Here is a 13538-nt window from a genome sequence, read left to right as displayed (position 1 = left end):
AGCATCTCATTCAGCCATTGTCTCTTAGATTAAAGAGCCCTAGATCATCAGCAATCTCCTCCATAGGGACAGGATAACAGCAAGCGGCTAAGGGCCGAGTTTCCATGGGAGTTTGTGGAAGAGCGTTTGAAGCCTTTATCGGCACATTACAAGAGTGAACAGCTATTGTGACCTGCACCAGATATGCCACACTCACTTCCTGCCTGAGGAGACTCCATCTGCATGAGGTGTGAGGCTGGCAGCTTGATGGAGGAGAAGGTTTGTGGTCCGGAGGAACAGCTGATCATGTTGCAAAACACCAAGGCTATGGCGAAATTCCTGGGTACTCAGATCCAGCCAGCACCATGGCAGATACCACACTGGGAGGCTGTGGAGTCCAGTGACCAAGGGAGACAAGAAAACAGAAAAGATGACTGGAAATTTGTTATCTCCGGAGGTAGGAGAACCCCAAGGATCTGCTCACAGCTGGAAGTATCAAATCGCTGCCAGGCGCAGAGTAAGGCATCTGAAGAGAGCAACCTCCAAGAACGAACCAGAGGGAAGGACCTACAGACATTAGAGAAAAGAACTGAGAACTGCTGCCAGCTCAGGCTAGACAGACCCAGACAAGCCCAAGAGAACATCCACAACTGCCCAAAGGAGATAGACAGTCCTTAGTGGGGACTGTATGCTAAGAAGAATGGACAGGGCATTCTGCAATAGGTAGAAGCACGGCAGGACAGCTTGCTGCCTTCCGTGAGCAAAGATGAAGAACGCCACCACCAGAATAAACTAGATTCTGAGGTCAGCAGGAGAGACCCCTTCTGCAGGGACCTACAAAGACGCCAATTCAGACACACTTCTGCAGATCCTGGAACGTGCCTGCACAGGCTGGAGGCAGGGCTTAAAAGGGGAAGCAGAGCATCTCAGAAGGGGGCAGGCAGCGGAAGGGAGCTGACCTGTGATCTGAACTCTTGGGAAGGGGCATCCCAGGAACTCTTGCAGCCTGAGGCTTGGAGATACAGACCTAACCAAGAGGGACGGGGGACTTTTGAAGCTCAGAGACTTTAATTTACCCTGCAGGAAGAGATGCTGGTAGGAAGCGATCCAGGGAGGCATTTGCATCGCACTCCAAAGTGCCGATCTCAACAGCCTACCGCTGGGCCCTGGATCAGAGTCCTGTGGAGAGGGTGGGCCCGAGCTCCCCTACTAACCCTTGAAAAGGTGACAATGACAAAAGTCTATCCCTTGGTGGGAACCTAACTGGGGATGATCCTGAAGGTGCAAGGGTCCAGAATCCCAGAGTGTTGCTGCTCACAAACAGGGAAGAATTAGTAGGGGAAGCAAAAGTGGATGGAAACCTGGGAGGCAGTGACCATGAGATGGTCGAGTTCAGGATCCTGACACAAGGAAGAAAGGAGAGCAGCAGAATACGGACCCTGGACTTCAGAAAAGCAGACTTTGACTCCCTCAGGGAACTGATGGGCAGGATCCCCTGGGAGAATAACATGAGCGGGAAAGGAGTCCAGGAGAGCTGGCTGTATTTTAAAGAATCCTTATTGAGGTTACAGGAACAAAGCCTCCCGATGTGTAGAAAGAATAATAAATATGGCAGGCGACCAGATTGGCTTAACAGTGAAATCCTTGCTGATCTTAAACACAAAAAAGAAGCTTACAAGAAGCGGAATATTGGACAAATGACCAGGGAGGAATATAAAAATATTGCTCGGGCATGCAGGAGTGAAATTAGGAAGGCCAAATCACACTTGGAGTTGCAGCTAGCAAGAGATGTTAAGAGTAACAAGAAGGGTTTCTTCAGGTATGTTAGCAACAAGAAGAAAGTCAAGGAAAATGTGGGCCCTTACTGAATGAGGCAGGCAACCTAGTGACAGAGGATGTGGAAAAAGCTAATGTTCTCAACGCTTTTTTTGCCTCTGTCTTCACGAACAAGGTCAGCTTCCAGACTACTGCCCTAGGCAGCACAGCAAGGGGAGGAGGTAACCAGCCCTCTGTGGAGAAAGAAGTGGTTCAGGACTTTTTAGAAAAGCTGGACAAGCACAAGTCCATGGGGCTGGATGCGCTGCATCCGAGGGTGCTAAAGGAGTTAGCGGATGTGATTGCAGAACCATTGGCCGTTATCTTTGAAAACTCATGGCAATTGGGGAAGGTACCGGATGACTGGAAAAAGGCTAATGTAGTGCCCATCTTTAAAAATGGGAAGGAGGAGGATCCAGGGAACTACAGGCCAGTCAGCCTCACCTCAGTCCCCGGAAAAATCATGGAGCAGGTCCTCAAGGAATCAATTGTGAAGCACTTAGAACAGAGGAAAGTGAAGAGGAACAGTCAGCATGGATTCACAAAGGGCAAGTCATGCCTGACTGACCTAATTGCCTTCTATGACAAGATAACTGGCTCTGTGGATGAGGGAAAAGCAGTGGACGTGTTATTTCTTGACTTTAGCAAAGTTTTTGATATGGTCTCCCACAGTATTCTTGCCAGCAAGTTAAAGAAGTATGGGCTGGATGAATGGACTATAAGGTGGATAGAAAGCTGGCTAGATCCTCGGGCTCAACGGGTAGTGATCAATGGCTCCATGTCTAGTTGGCAGCCAGTGTCAAGTGGAGTGCCTCAGGGGTCGGTCCTGGGGCCGGTTTTGTTCAATATCTTCATAAATGATCTGGAGGATGGTGTGGATTGCACTCTCAGCAAATTTGCGGATGATACTAAACTGGGAGGAGTGGTAGATACGCTGGAGGGCAGGGATAGGATACAGAGGGACCTAGACAAATTGGAGGATTGGGCCAAAAGAAATCTGATGAGGTTCAATAAGGATAAGTGCAGGGTCCTGCACTTAGGATGGAAGAACCCAATGCACAGCTACAGACTAGGGACCGAATGGCTAGGCAGCAGTTCTGTGGAAAAGGACCTAGGGGTGACAGTGGACGAGAAGCTGGATATGAGTCAGCAGTGTGCCCTTGTTGCCAAGAAGGCCAATGACATTTTGGGATGTATAAGTAGGGGCATAGCGAGCAGATCGAGGGACGTGATCGTCCCCCTCTATTCGACATTGGTGAGGCCTCATCTGGAGTACTGTGTCCAGTTTTGGGCCCCGCACTACAAGAAGGATGTGGATAAATTGGAAAGAGTCCAGCGAAGGGCAACCAAAATGATTAGGGGTCTGGAACACATGAGTTATGGGGAGAGGCTGAGGGAACTGGGATTGTTTAGTCTGCAGAAGAGAAGAATGAGGGGGGATTTGATAGCTGCTTTCAACTACCTGAGAGGTGGTTCCAGAGAGGATGGTTCTAGACTATTCTCAGTGGTAGAAGAGGACAGGACAAGGAGTATTGGTCTCAAGTTGCGGGGGGCGGGGGGGAGATTTAGGTTAGATATTAGGAAAAACTTTTTCACTAGGAGGGTGGTGAAACACTGGAATGCGTTGCCTAGGGAGGTGGTGGAATCTCCTTCCTTAGAAGTTTTTAAGGTCAGGCTTGACAAAGCCCTGGCTGGGATGATTTAATTGGGGATGGGTCCTGCTTTTGAACAGGGGGTTGGACTAGATGACCTACTGAGGTCCCTTCCAACACTGATATTCTATGATTCTATGATGGCATATATCACATTGGTGGATGTGCAGGTGAACGAGCCTCTGATAGTGTGGCTGATGTTATTAGGCCCTGTGATGGTGTCCCCTGAATAGATATGTGGGCACAGTTGGCAACGGGCTTTGTTGCAAGGATAGGTTCTTGGGTTAGTGGTTCTGTTGTGTGGTATGTGGTTGTTGGTATTTGCTTCAAATTGCGGGGCTGTCTGTAGGCAAGGACTGGCCTGTCTCCCAAGATTTGTGAGAGTGTTGGGTCATCCTTCAGGATAGGTTGTAGATCCTTAATAATGCGTTGGAGGGGTTTTAGTTGGGGGCTGAAGGTGACTGCTAGTGGCGTTCTGTTATTTTCTTTGTTAGACCTGTCCTGTAGTAGGTGACTTCTGGGAACTCTTCTGGCTCTATCAATTTGTTTCTTCACTTCCGCAGGTGGTACTGTAGTTGTAAGAATGCCTGATAGAGATCTTGTAGGTGTTTGTGTCTGTCTGAGGGGTTAGAGGAAATGCGGTTGTATCGCAGAGCTTGGCTGTAGACGATGGATCGTGTGGTGTGGTCAGGGTGAACGCTGGAGGCATGTAGGTAAATCTAAATCTAATCTAAAATCTAAAGGTTTATTCATAAAAGAAAAATATATAGGTGATAGCTAGAATTGGTTAAATGGAATCAATTACATACAGTAATGGCACAGTTCTTGGTTCAGGCTTGTAGCAGTGATGGAATAAATTGCAGGTTTAAATCAAGTCTCTGGAGTACGTCCACAGCTGGGATGGGTCATTCAGTCCTTTGTTTCAGAGCTTCAGTTTGTAGCAAAGTCCCTCCAGAGGCAGGGCCGGCTCGAGGCACCAGCTTTCCAAGCAGGTGCTTGGGGCGGCATTTAGAATGGGGCGGCAGTCCGTGTCCCGCTGAGGCAATTCAGCGGTGGCTCCGCCGCTTTTCCCGCTGCAGTGGCTTTCGGCGGCAGCTCTGCCGCTGTTGTGGTGGTGGCAATTTGGCGGCAACTGCTTAGGGTGGCAAAGTTGGTAGAGCCGCCCCGTCCAGAGGTCAGAAGCAGGATTGAAGACAAGATGGAGGAGCTGCAGCAGCAGATTTTTATAGTGTATCTGCCTTCCCTCAATGGGTCAATTCAATAGCTGATGGTCCTTAATGGGCCCTCGAGCAGGCTAGGCAGAGCTGACACCAACGTGCCTGGGGTGTCACCCAGAAGCTTAGCACAAGTTTTTGAAAGACAGACAGTATAGAGCCAATACTTATAACTTTAAACAAAAAAATGATGCATGCATACAGATAGCATAATCATAACCAGCACACCATAACCTTGTCCATAGCACCTTACACGACAACCTTTGTACAATATTTACTGCAAATATATAACTGTGGTTGCAACAGTGATCTATACGGTTACAAATTATGTCAAGAACATCACACGGGAGAATAATTTCTGGCTAAGATATAAGAACGGGTGGTCTTCTCTGTCGATTTCTTGGGACAGGATGGCCCCGATCCCCCCCTCCGAGGCATCCTTATGGAGGATGAAGTAACTGTCGAAGTCCGGGCTATATGGGACCGGCTCCCAGCAGAGGCACTCCTTGAGTGTCTGGAAGGCATCTCCACATTCTTGGATTCACAGCACGTGCTGCGGGCTGTCCTTAGTCAAAAGCCCTGTCAAGGGGGCTACGATGGAAGCGAACTGGGGGATGAATCGCTGCTAGTAGCCGGTGAGCCCCAGGAATTGTCACACTTGGCGTTTCATGGTGGGTGGCGGGCAGGCTGCCAGTACTTGAACCTTCCCCACGAGGGGTTTCATCCGTCCTCCCTCTATGGTGTATCTGTATCTATGGTTGCCTCTTTCCATTCAATGTGGCCCTTTTTTGGACTGGCCGCTAGTCCTGCCTTTCTCAGGGATCTCAGGACCGTGGCTACATGTTCCAGGTGGTCCTCCCACTGGTGGCTGTAGACTACCACATCATCCAAATACGCCACTGCGTAGTCTTGATGGGGCCATAGAAGGCAATCTATTAGTCGTTGGAACATCTCCAGGGCCCCATGGAGGCCAAAGGACAGCCAGGTAAATTGGTAAAGTCCCGTTGGGGTGGCGAATGCCGTCTTCTCCTTAGAGATGGAGTCGAGTAGGATCTGCCAGTACCCTTTATGAGGTCAAGGGTGGTGATGAAACGGGCCTTCCCTAAGTGACCAAGCATTTCATCCACACGGGGCATAGGATATTCATCGAACCTTGAGATCACGTTGACCCACTGGAAGTCTATACAGAAGTGCCTTGTTCCATCGGGCTTGGGTACCAAGACCACCCGACTGCACCACTCACTCTGTGATGGCTCAATGACTCCTAGAGTTAGCATGGCCTGTACTTCCTCCTCGACCTCCTGCCACATTCGGTGCGGCAGGGGCCTGGTCGTCTCCCGGATTACCTTCCCCGGTTCAGTTTGAATGGCATGATGGACCAGGGTCATGTAACCGGATAGGACCATAAAGGTTATCCTGAAAGCCTGCAGGAGACATTAGGCTTGTGCTGCTCCTCCGCGAGCTGGGGGCCTGTGGGGTCCTCTGTCAGGGGTGCGCCGGGACCCAACTCTGGTTCTGGCGGGTAAAGGTTAATTAATAGGCCCTCCCACTCCCACCATGGTTTCAGTAGATTCACATGATATTGCTGGGTCTTCTTGCACCGGTTGGGCTGGTGGACCCCATAGGTGACAGGCCCGACCTTCGGGCCACCTCATAGGGTCCCTGCCAATGGGCCAGCAGCTTTGATTCGATCAATGGTAGGAGGAGCAGGACCCGCTCACCTGGCTCAAAGGCATGAACCTGAGCTTCCTGGTCATAGGTTCGTGCCTGGGCTTACTACGTGGCTTTTAAGTTCTCGCGTGCTAGGGCTCCAGCCTGAGCGAGGTGCTCCTGGAACTGGAGGACATACTTCAGGAGGCCCTGGGTTGAAGATGGAGACTGCTCTCATGTCTCCTGCATTAAGTCTAATAGGCCCCCACGGGCGGCGGCCATATAGTTACTCGAACGGGGAAAATTTGTTGCTGACTGGGGTACCTCGTGGATTGCCAGCAGTAAGGGCGGGAGTTGCTGGTCCCACCAGCCTAGCTTCTCTGGGGGGAATTTGCACAGCATCTCCTTCAGGGTCCAACTGAATCGTTCCACCAGCCCGTTAGTCTGTGGGTGGTAGACGGAGGTGTGTAACTGTTTAACTCCCAGGAGCTCGCATACCTGATGCAACAGCTGGGAGGTGAAGTTGGTACCCTGATCCATTAGGATTTCCCGGGGCAGGCCCACCCGAGTGAAGACCTTCACTACTTTGCTGGCGATGGTTCGGGGGGCGGTGCTCCACAATGGCACGGCCTCGGGAAAATGGGTGGCATAATCAGCAATGACCAGCACATACTGGAATCCCGTGGCACTTCTCAGGAGCAGGCCCACCAGGTCCATGGCCATCCGCTCAAAGGGCATCTCCACTATGGGCATGGGAACCAAAGGGGCCTTGGGTACCTGTGAGGGAGCCACTAATTGTCACTCCGCGCAGGAGCTACAATAGTTCCTCACCTCCTGGTGAACGCCGGGCCAAAAGAACCGTGTCAAAATCTGGGCGAAGGTCTTTTCATGGCCCAAGTGCCCTGCGGCAGGGATGTGGTGTGCAAGCTTCATTACTGCTCGTCGGTGGCATCGAGGCACCAGCAGCAGGGTCCGTGGTTCTTCTGTGCGGGGATCCCGTTCCACCCGGTAAAGACGGTCATGGCGTAGCTCAAAACAGGACCACTGATTTGCGCGATGCGGGTCGATCTCGGCCCCATTGACAGTAGCTAGTTGTCCATAGGCCCGACTAAGGGTGGGGTCTGCTCTTTGATCATGGCAAAAGTCGGTGTTAAGTCAGAGTTTGACAGCCAGCCCAGGTGGGAGGTCCTCAGATTCCTCAGTCCCTTTCTCGGGATCCGGGGCCTCTTCCTCCTCTGGTTGGGCCTTGGGGCAATCTCCTTCCAACAGAGAGGTTGAGCGCAAGATCTCCTCGAACGCCTGCCAGTCATGCCCCAGAATCACCAGGTAGGCTAGTCGAGGAGCCAGACCGACGACCATCCGTCTTGTGACCCCGGCCACCATTAGCAGGATCCGGGCACTGGGGTAGGGCTGCCCGTTGCTGTGGATGCATTGCAGCCGGATTGTCCCCAGGTGGGGGTCGCCCTGGGGCCCCAAGGTCTGACAGATTAGCGTCTGGCCACGCCCAAATTGATCAGGGCCAGGGTTGGGTGGTCCCCAACAACTACCGGAACCATGATCTTGGGGACCTCTGGCATCAGGCCCGAGTCTCTTCCACAGAGACGTGGCCGAAGCTGCAGTCCATCTCAGTGCAGTCATGCTGTAAATGTCCATATTTCCAGCATAAAAAACAGGGCCCAAGTTCCGAGCGATCACCCTGGGTGGGGGCTCCCGTTGGGCCCCTGGGGGGACTCTGATTGATCCTCGAGACACTCAGCATGGGGGGCACAGATCCTTGTCGAGGTGGGAGTTCAGGGCATCTGGCCCAAAGCCCCGAGCAAGCCTCTTGCCCGTGGGGGAGGCTCCGCACTTTGGTCTGAGTGTCCCCTTTCTTTTCGGGGTTAGGGAGCTCTGGCCCTGGGGGATGCGCTCTGGTAGCTGGCCTCACCAGCGCTTTGGCTGCAAGGAAGTCTTCCATCAATGCGACGGTGGCGGCTAGTGTCGCTGGCCGATGGCGAAGCGCCCAGGCCCTTCCTCGCGCCAGGAGGATGTTTATGAACTGTTCTAAAATAATTTGCTCCGTGACCTCATCCGCGGTCCTACTCTGGCTGTAGCCACTGCTTGCACGCTTCCTTCAGCTCTTGGGTCTGGTGCCTGTGGGGTAGGTCTGGCTCTGGAACAGCTGCTGAAAGGTTTCTGGGCTGACGTCCAAGGCATCCAGGATTGCTGCCTTTACCTGGCTAGACCCTTGCATCCTCCGTAGACAGCCCACTGTATACTGTTTGGGCTGTCCCGGTCAAGTATGGGGCCAAAAGAGTGGCCCATTGGTCAGGGGCCCACCCTGCAACCAGCTCCACTCTTTCAAAAGTTGCCAAAAAGGCTTCAGGGTCATCATCAGGTCCCATCTTGGTCAGCCGCACTGGCGCAGTGATGTGGGATCACCCAGCCGCGTCTCCCGGTTGGGGCTCTGCGGGACGAGCCAAGTACTGTCGCCAGCTGCTGCCGGCATTGCTGCTGTTGTTCCTGGTTCTGACCCCCCAGTCCCGAAGCAGCTGCTGCTGCTGTGCTCCCAGCTGCTGGATGAGCTGCTGCTGGAGCTGGGCCGCATGCTGCTGCTGATGGAGCTGGAGCTGGGCTGCCTGCTGCCGCTCCTGGCTCTCAGTCAGGAGCTTGATAAGTTTGACCATATCCATGACTCTTTCTGGGGTATGCTCCCCCCCAGACCTCTTCTCACAGGGGTCGAGGGATCATGCCCAGGTTCTCCACCATGTGTAGTGAGGTTAGCCAGGACTCATCTCTCTCTGGGACAGCAGGGAACAACACCGCCTCGCTAAATTCGGGAAGAGGTCTTGCAGGAAATTAGTCCGGCTGTGGGAGTCTTCCTCTGTGACCTTTGTGAGGGCAGAAATAAACACAGTAAGCCCAAGTCCTAGGTCAGGGCGGGGCAATGGTGAGTCAGGCCCTCAGGCAGGGACTGACAAACCAGAGTATATAAACAGTAAGCCCAGGCCCTTAGCGCTGAAGGGCCTGGGAGAGGGGGAGACTGCCACCTACGAGCTGAGTGGATGGGGGACACAGGCCCTCCAACTCCACTGCGTCCCAGCCCAAGGCCCTAACAGAAGCAGAAGACCCACTGCTGCGTCAGTGGGGATCCTGGCCGCAACACCCTGACAGGGGTTCTAGCAGTGCCGCAGCCAGACTAGGGTTGGCTGCCCCCGGGCTACTTCCAGACTCCCCCTCTTGAGGTACCTGGGTCAGGGTGGTGTCCTTAGTGGGTCCAGCACCATGGGTTCCTCGGGAAGCTGGAAGGGGTAGACTCAACAACTCCTTCTGGTAGCTGGCCCTGGGCAGGTCAGACCAGTCCTTGGGTTTACCGCAGGCCGCTGGGGTTTACCGATCGTGAGCTAGGCCGGAGGTGTCTGGCCTCCCCGGCGGCTGCTCTCTCAGTGAGTTCTGGGGTCAGGCCTTTATACTTCCTGTGCCATTCCTGACCCCCTGGGGGGCGGGCTCAGAGATCCCTGGCTCCGCCCACTCTGGTGTCCAGAGGGACTTGTCTCTCTCTGGGGCAGCAGGGAACCACACCGCCTCACGACCGTCTGTAACTCAGAGGAGCAAGGAATGGATCTTCTTGCTGTCAGATGTTCTTGGCTGTCTGTACGGCTCTCTCAGTCTCTCCATTTGCTTGTGGGTAACGTGGGCTGCCAGTGATAGGATCAAAATCATATTTCATTCAGACCGACTTAAATTCTGCTGCAGTGAATTGTGGGCCATTGTCCATCACTAGTTGTTCTGGATACCGAAGTGAGCAAACGTGCTCACTGCAACGTTATGTCTTTCAAGTACATTATTTCTATATAGCTGGAAAAATAGTCCACAATGACCTGGTAATGATGTCCCGTGAATTCACAAAAATCTGCAGCTAGTCCTTTTGCAGTTCTCTCTCTTGTAGAGATGGTTATTCACTAGTTCAGCATTGCCTGTTAAGTTGATTTGGACTAGATCAACTTTCAAAAGCCCAATAGCATCAGATCCTCAAGTTCTTCCACCTTTCTCACTAGGCCCATCATGGCTGCCACACTGCAGCTGAGAAAATTGTTGGTCTTTCATCACATACACACTGAACACAAAGATTTTATCTTTGTAAATTGGTTCAGTGATAAATTGGCATATGCAGTTCAGAATCCCTTCAGGGAGGGTCAGAGCGGAGTCAGATGAAGCTCTGGGAGGGGTTGATGATGATAGTAAGTCCTTTATGAGATGACTGTGACATCTGCTTTTGAGTCAATTTTAAAGTCAATAGTCTTGCTTTGAATATTCAATGTCACTCTCCAGGCATGTGCCATGTCATCACAAGTGATAGATCCCAGAAACAATGGGTCTTGATTGTCTGCAATATGAGTCAACTCCCTGACTGCTTCCGTGCAACTAACAGCTGCAAAATGTCCATATTAGATGCATTTATTACACCATACGCCTCTGGCTGGACATGCATCATCCCTTGGGATATGACTTTTCCACACCTTGTGCATGTAGGCTGGCATTTCATAGAATCATAGAATCATAGAATATCAGGGTTGGAAGGGACCTAAGGAGGTCATCTAGTCCAACCCCCTGCTCAAAGCAGGACCAATCCCCAATTAAATCATCCCAGCTAGGGCTTTGTCAAGCCTGACCTTAAAAACTTCTAAGGAAGGAGAGTCTACCACCTCCCTAGGTAACGCATTCCAGTGTTTCACCACCCTCCTAGTGAAAAAGTTTTTCCTAATATCCAACCTAAACCTCCACCACTGCAACTTGAGACCATTACTCCTTGTCCTGTCCTCTTCTACCACTGAGAATAGTCTAGAACCATCCTCTCTGGAACCACCTCCAGGTAGTTGAAAGCAGCTACCAAATCCCCCCTCATTCTTCTCTTCTGCAGACTAAAAAATCCCAGTTCCCTCAGCCTCTCCTCATAACTCATGTGTTCCAGACCCCTAATCATTTTTGTTGCCCTTCGCTGGACTCTCTCCAATTTATCCACTTCCTTCTTGTAGTGTGGGGCCCAAAACTGGACACAGTACTCCAGATGAGGCCGCACCAATGTCGAATAGAGGGAAACGATCACATCCCTTGATCTGCAGGCTATGCCCCTACTTATACAACCCAAAATGCCATTGGCTTTCTTGGCAACAAGGGCACACTGCTGACTCATATCCAGCTTCTCGTCCACTGTCACCCCTAGGTCCTTTTCCGCAGAACTGCTGCCTAGCCATTTTGTCCCTCGTCTGTAACGGTGCATTGGGTTCTTCCGTCCTAAGTGCAGGACCCTGCACTTATCCTTGTTGATCCTCATCAGATTTCTTTTGGCCCAATTTTCCAATTTGTCTAGGTCCCTCTGTATCCTATCCCTGCCCTCCAGCGTATCTACCACTCCTCCTAGTTTAGTATCATCCGCAAATTTGCTCAGAGTGTCCCTCTTAGCCTTGGAATTCTTTCTCCTTACCTCAGGGGTTTTATGATAAAGACTCGTAACACTTAAGTGTCTGTTTGTAAGTGGGAACAGCTTTAGTCAGGCCTGTGCCAATACTAAATAAAGAGCGGCAGGGTCCCAGCACAGTTAGGGAGGACTGAAGGTAGGATTTAGTGTTGTGAGAGCTGGGGAGCTGGGTGGTCCCTCCAGGAGCCCCCACTGGGGAGTTACCCCTGGAAGGCAGTAATGGATGGGGCCCTTGCTCCTGCCCGCTTTGCTGGATCTTGCCGTCCAGTGGGGGACTGAACATCAGTCTGGTGAGCGTGTCGGTGGGGGCTAGTTTGCGGTTATGACCCGTTTCCTTATGGAGCTGACAGGCCAGCTGTGGGATTACTGGCCAGGGAGGGAAGGGGCAGGATTTTCACCAGGGTACCGTCACTTGTCACCGGGAAAGCCAGCGAGAGCATTGCAGCACCCTGTGCTGCAGAGACCACTTGCTGCATGCAGGCTCAGGAATGCATGTTCTTCCCCAAGGGGAGCCTCGTCCCCAGGCTGCCCTGATCCATGTCAGCAGGCCTGCAGGACACCAGGATCTCCACCCTTACTGCCATACGCTCTGATGGAAAATGGGGTAGCAGAGGAAGGCGGGAATGGGCTCACATCATTTCCCCGGCAGTAAGGAAGGTGTGCACATATCCACATTTAGAGGAAAGTATTCTGCTTTTGGCAATCCCCTCGCATTGCTGCACCCCGGGGTCGGCCTGGCTGTTCACCTCTCCTGCCCCGGCCTCATAAGGCTAGATTATCGATTCAGACAGGACCACTGTGAGCACCTCATCTGACCTGCGTAACACAGGCCACAGGACTTCCCTGAATCAACTCCTGTTGGAATTGGAGCCGATCCTTCTGAAAAACCTCCCATCTCGATTTAAACAGCGTCAGTGATGAAGAATCCACCACAATGCTTGGTGAATTGTTCCAACGGCTAATTACACCCCCCCTCCCCACCCCAGTTAAAAATCTGCCCTTTTTTCCTGTCTGAATGTTTCTAGTTTCAGCTTCCAGCCACTGGCTCTCCTTAGACCTTCGTCTGCTAGCGGGACTAGCCCATTATCAGTTTTATTCCCCATGTGGGTACTTGGAGACAGGGATCACGACACCCCTTAGCCTTCGCTTTAAGAAGCTCCTTGCATCTCAGCATAAGGCAGGTTCCCCCCCATTTAATCATTCTCATGGCAACTCTCTGCCAATTTTTCCCCTTCCTTCTCGAATTGTGGGTGTCAGACCTGGCCATGGTATTCCAGCAGTTGTCGCCCCCCGCCAGACAGTGAGATAAAATAACCCCTCCGCTGCTGCTTGCGATGCCTGTTTATCCATCGGCCAGATGCCACCCTCCCATTGACGTGCGGACACTCGCCCCTTGGGGCTTCCTACTCCAGGTGAGTTCAGGTCCCGCTTATGGCAGCCGCCGGCCCCCCGGCTCCATCCCTGAACTCCTTGAGCCTCCGGGGATTTGAACAGCTCCCGGCTCATCCCAGCCACGACAACTGTCCCCTGGAGCCCAACAGCCCACATGCCAGTCTGATTTTTTTTTTAAACAAAACTTTATTGGTAATTGTTTCAAATATGTTTACAACAAAGCACACTGTTAAAGAGGAAGTGGGGGCAGTGACACAAGTTTTGTCGGAGGACACAGACGTGTTTCCCGGGGTGGGGTGGGATCAAATCCAACCCCACCCCCACCTGCTCCGTGCATGCCCTCCTGGGGGTCGGGGGCGGAGGGGTGCCCTGCTGGCC

This window comes from Lepidochelys kempii, chromosome 20, assembly GCF_965140265.1.
Source record: "Lepidochelys kempii isolate rLepKem1 chromosome 20, rLepKem1.hap2, whole genome shotgun sequence".
In the NCBI taxonomy this organism is placed as follows: domain Eukaryota; kingdom Metazoa; phylum Chordata; order Testudines; family Cheloniidae; genus Lepidochelys; species Lepidochelys kempii.
This window is presented reverse-complemented; position numbering follows the sequence as displayed.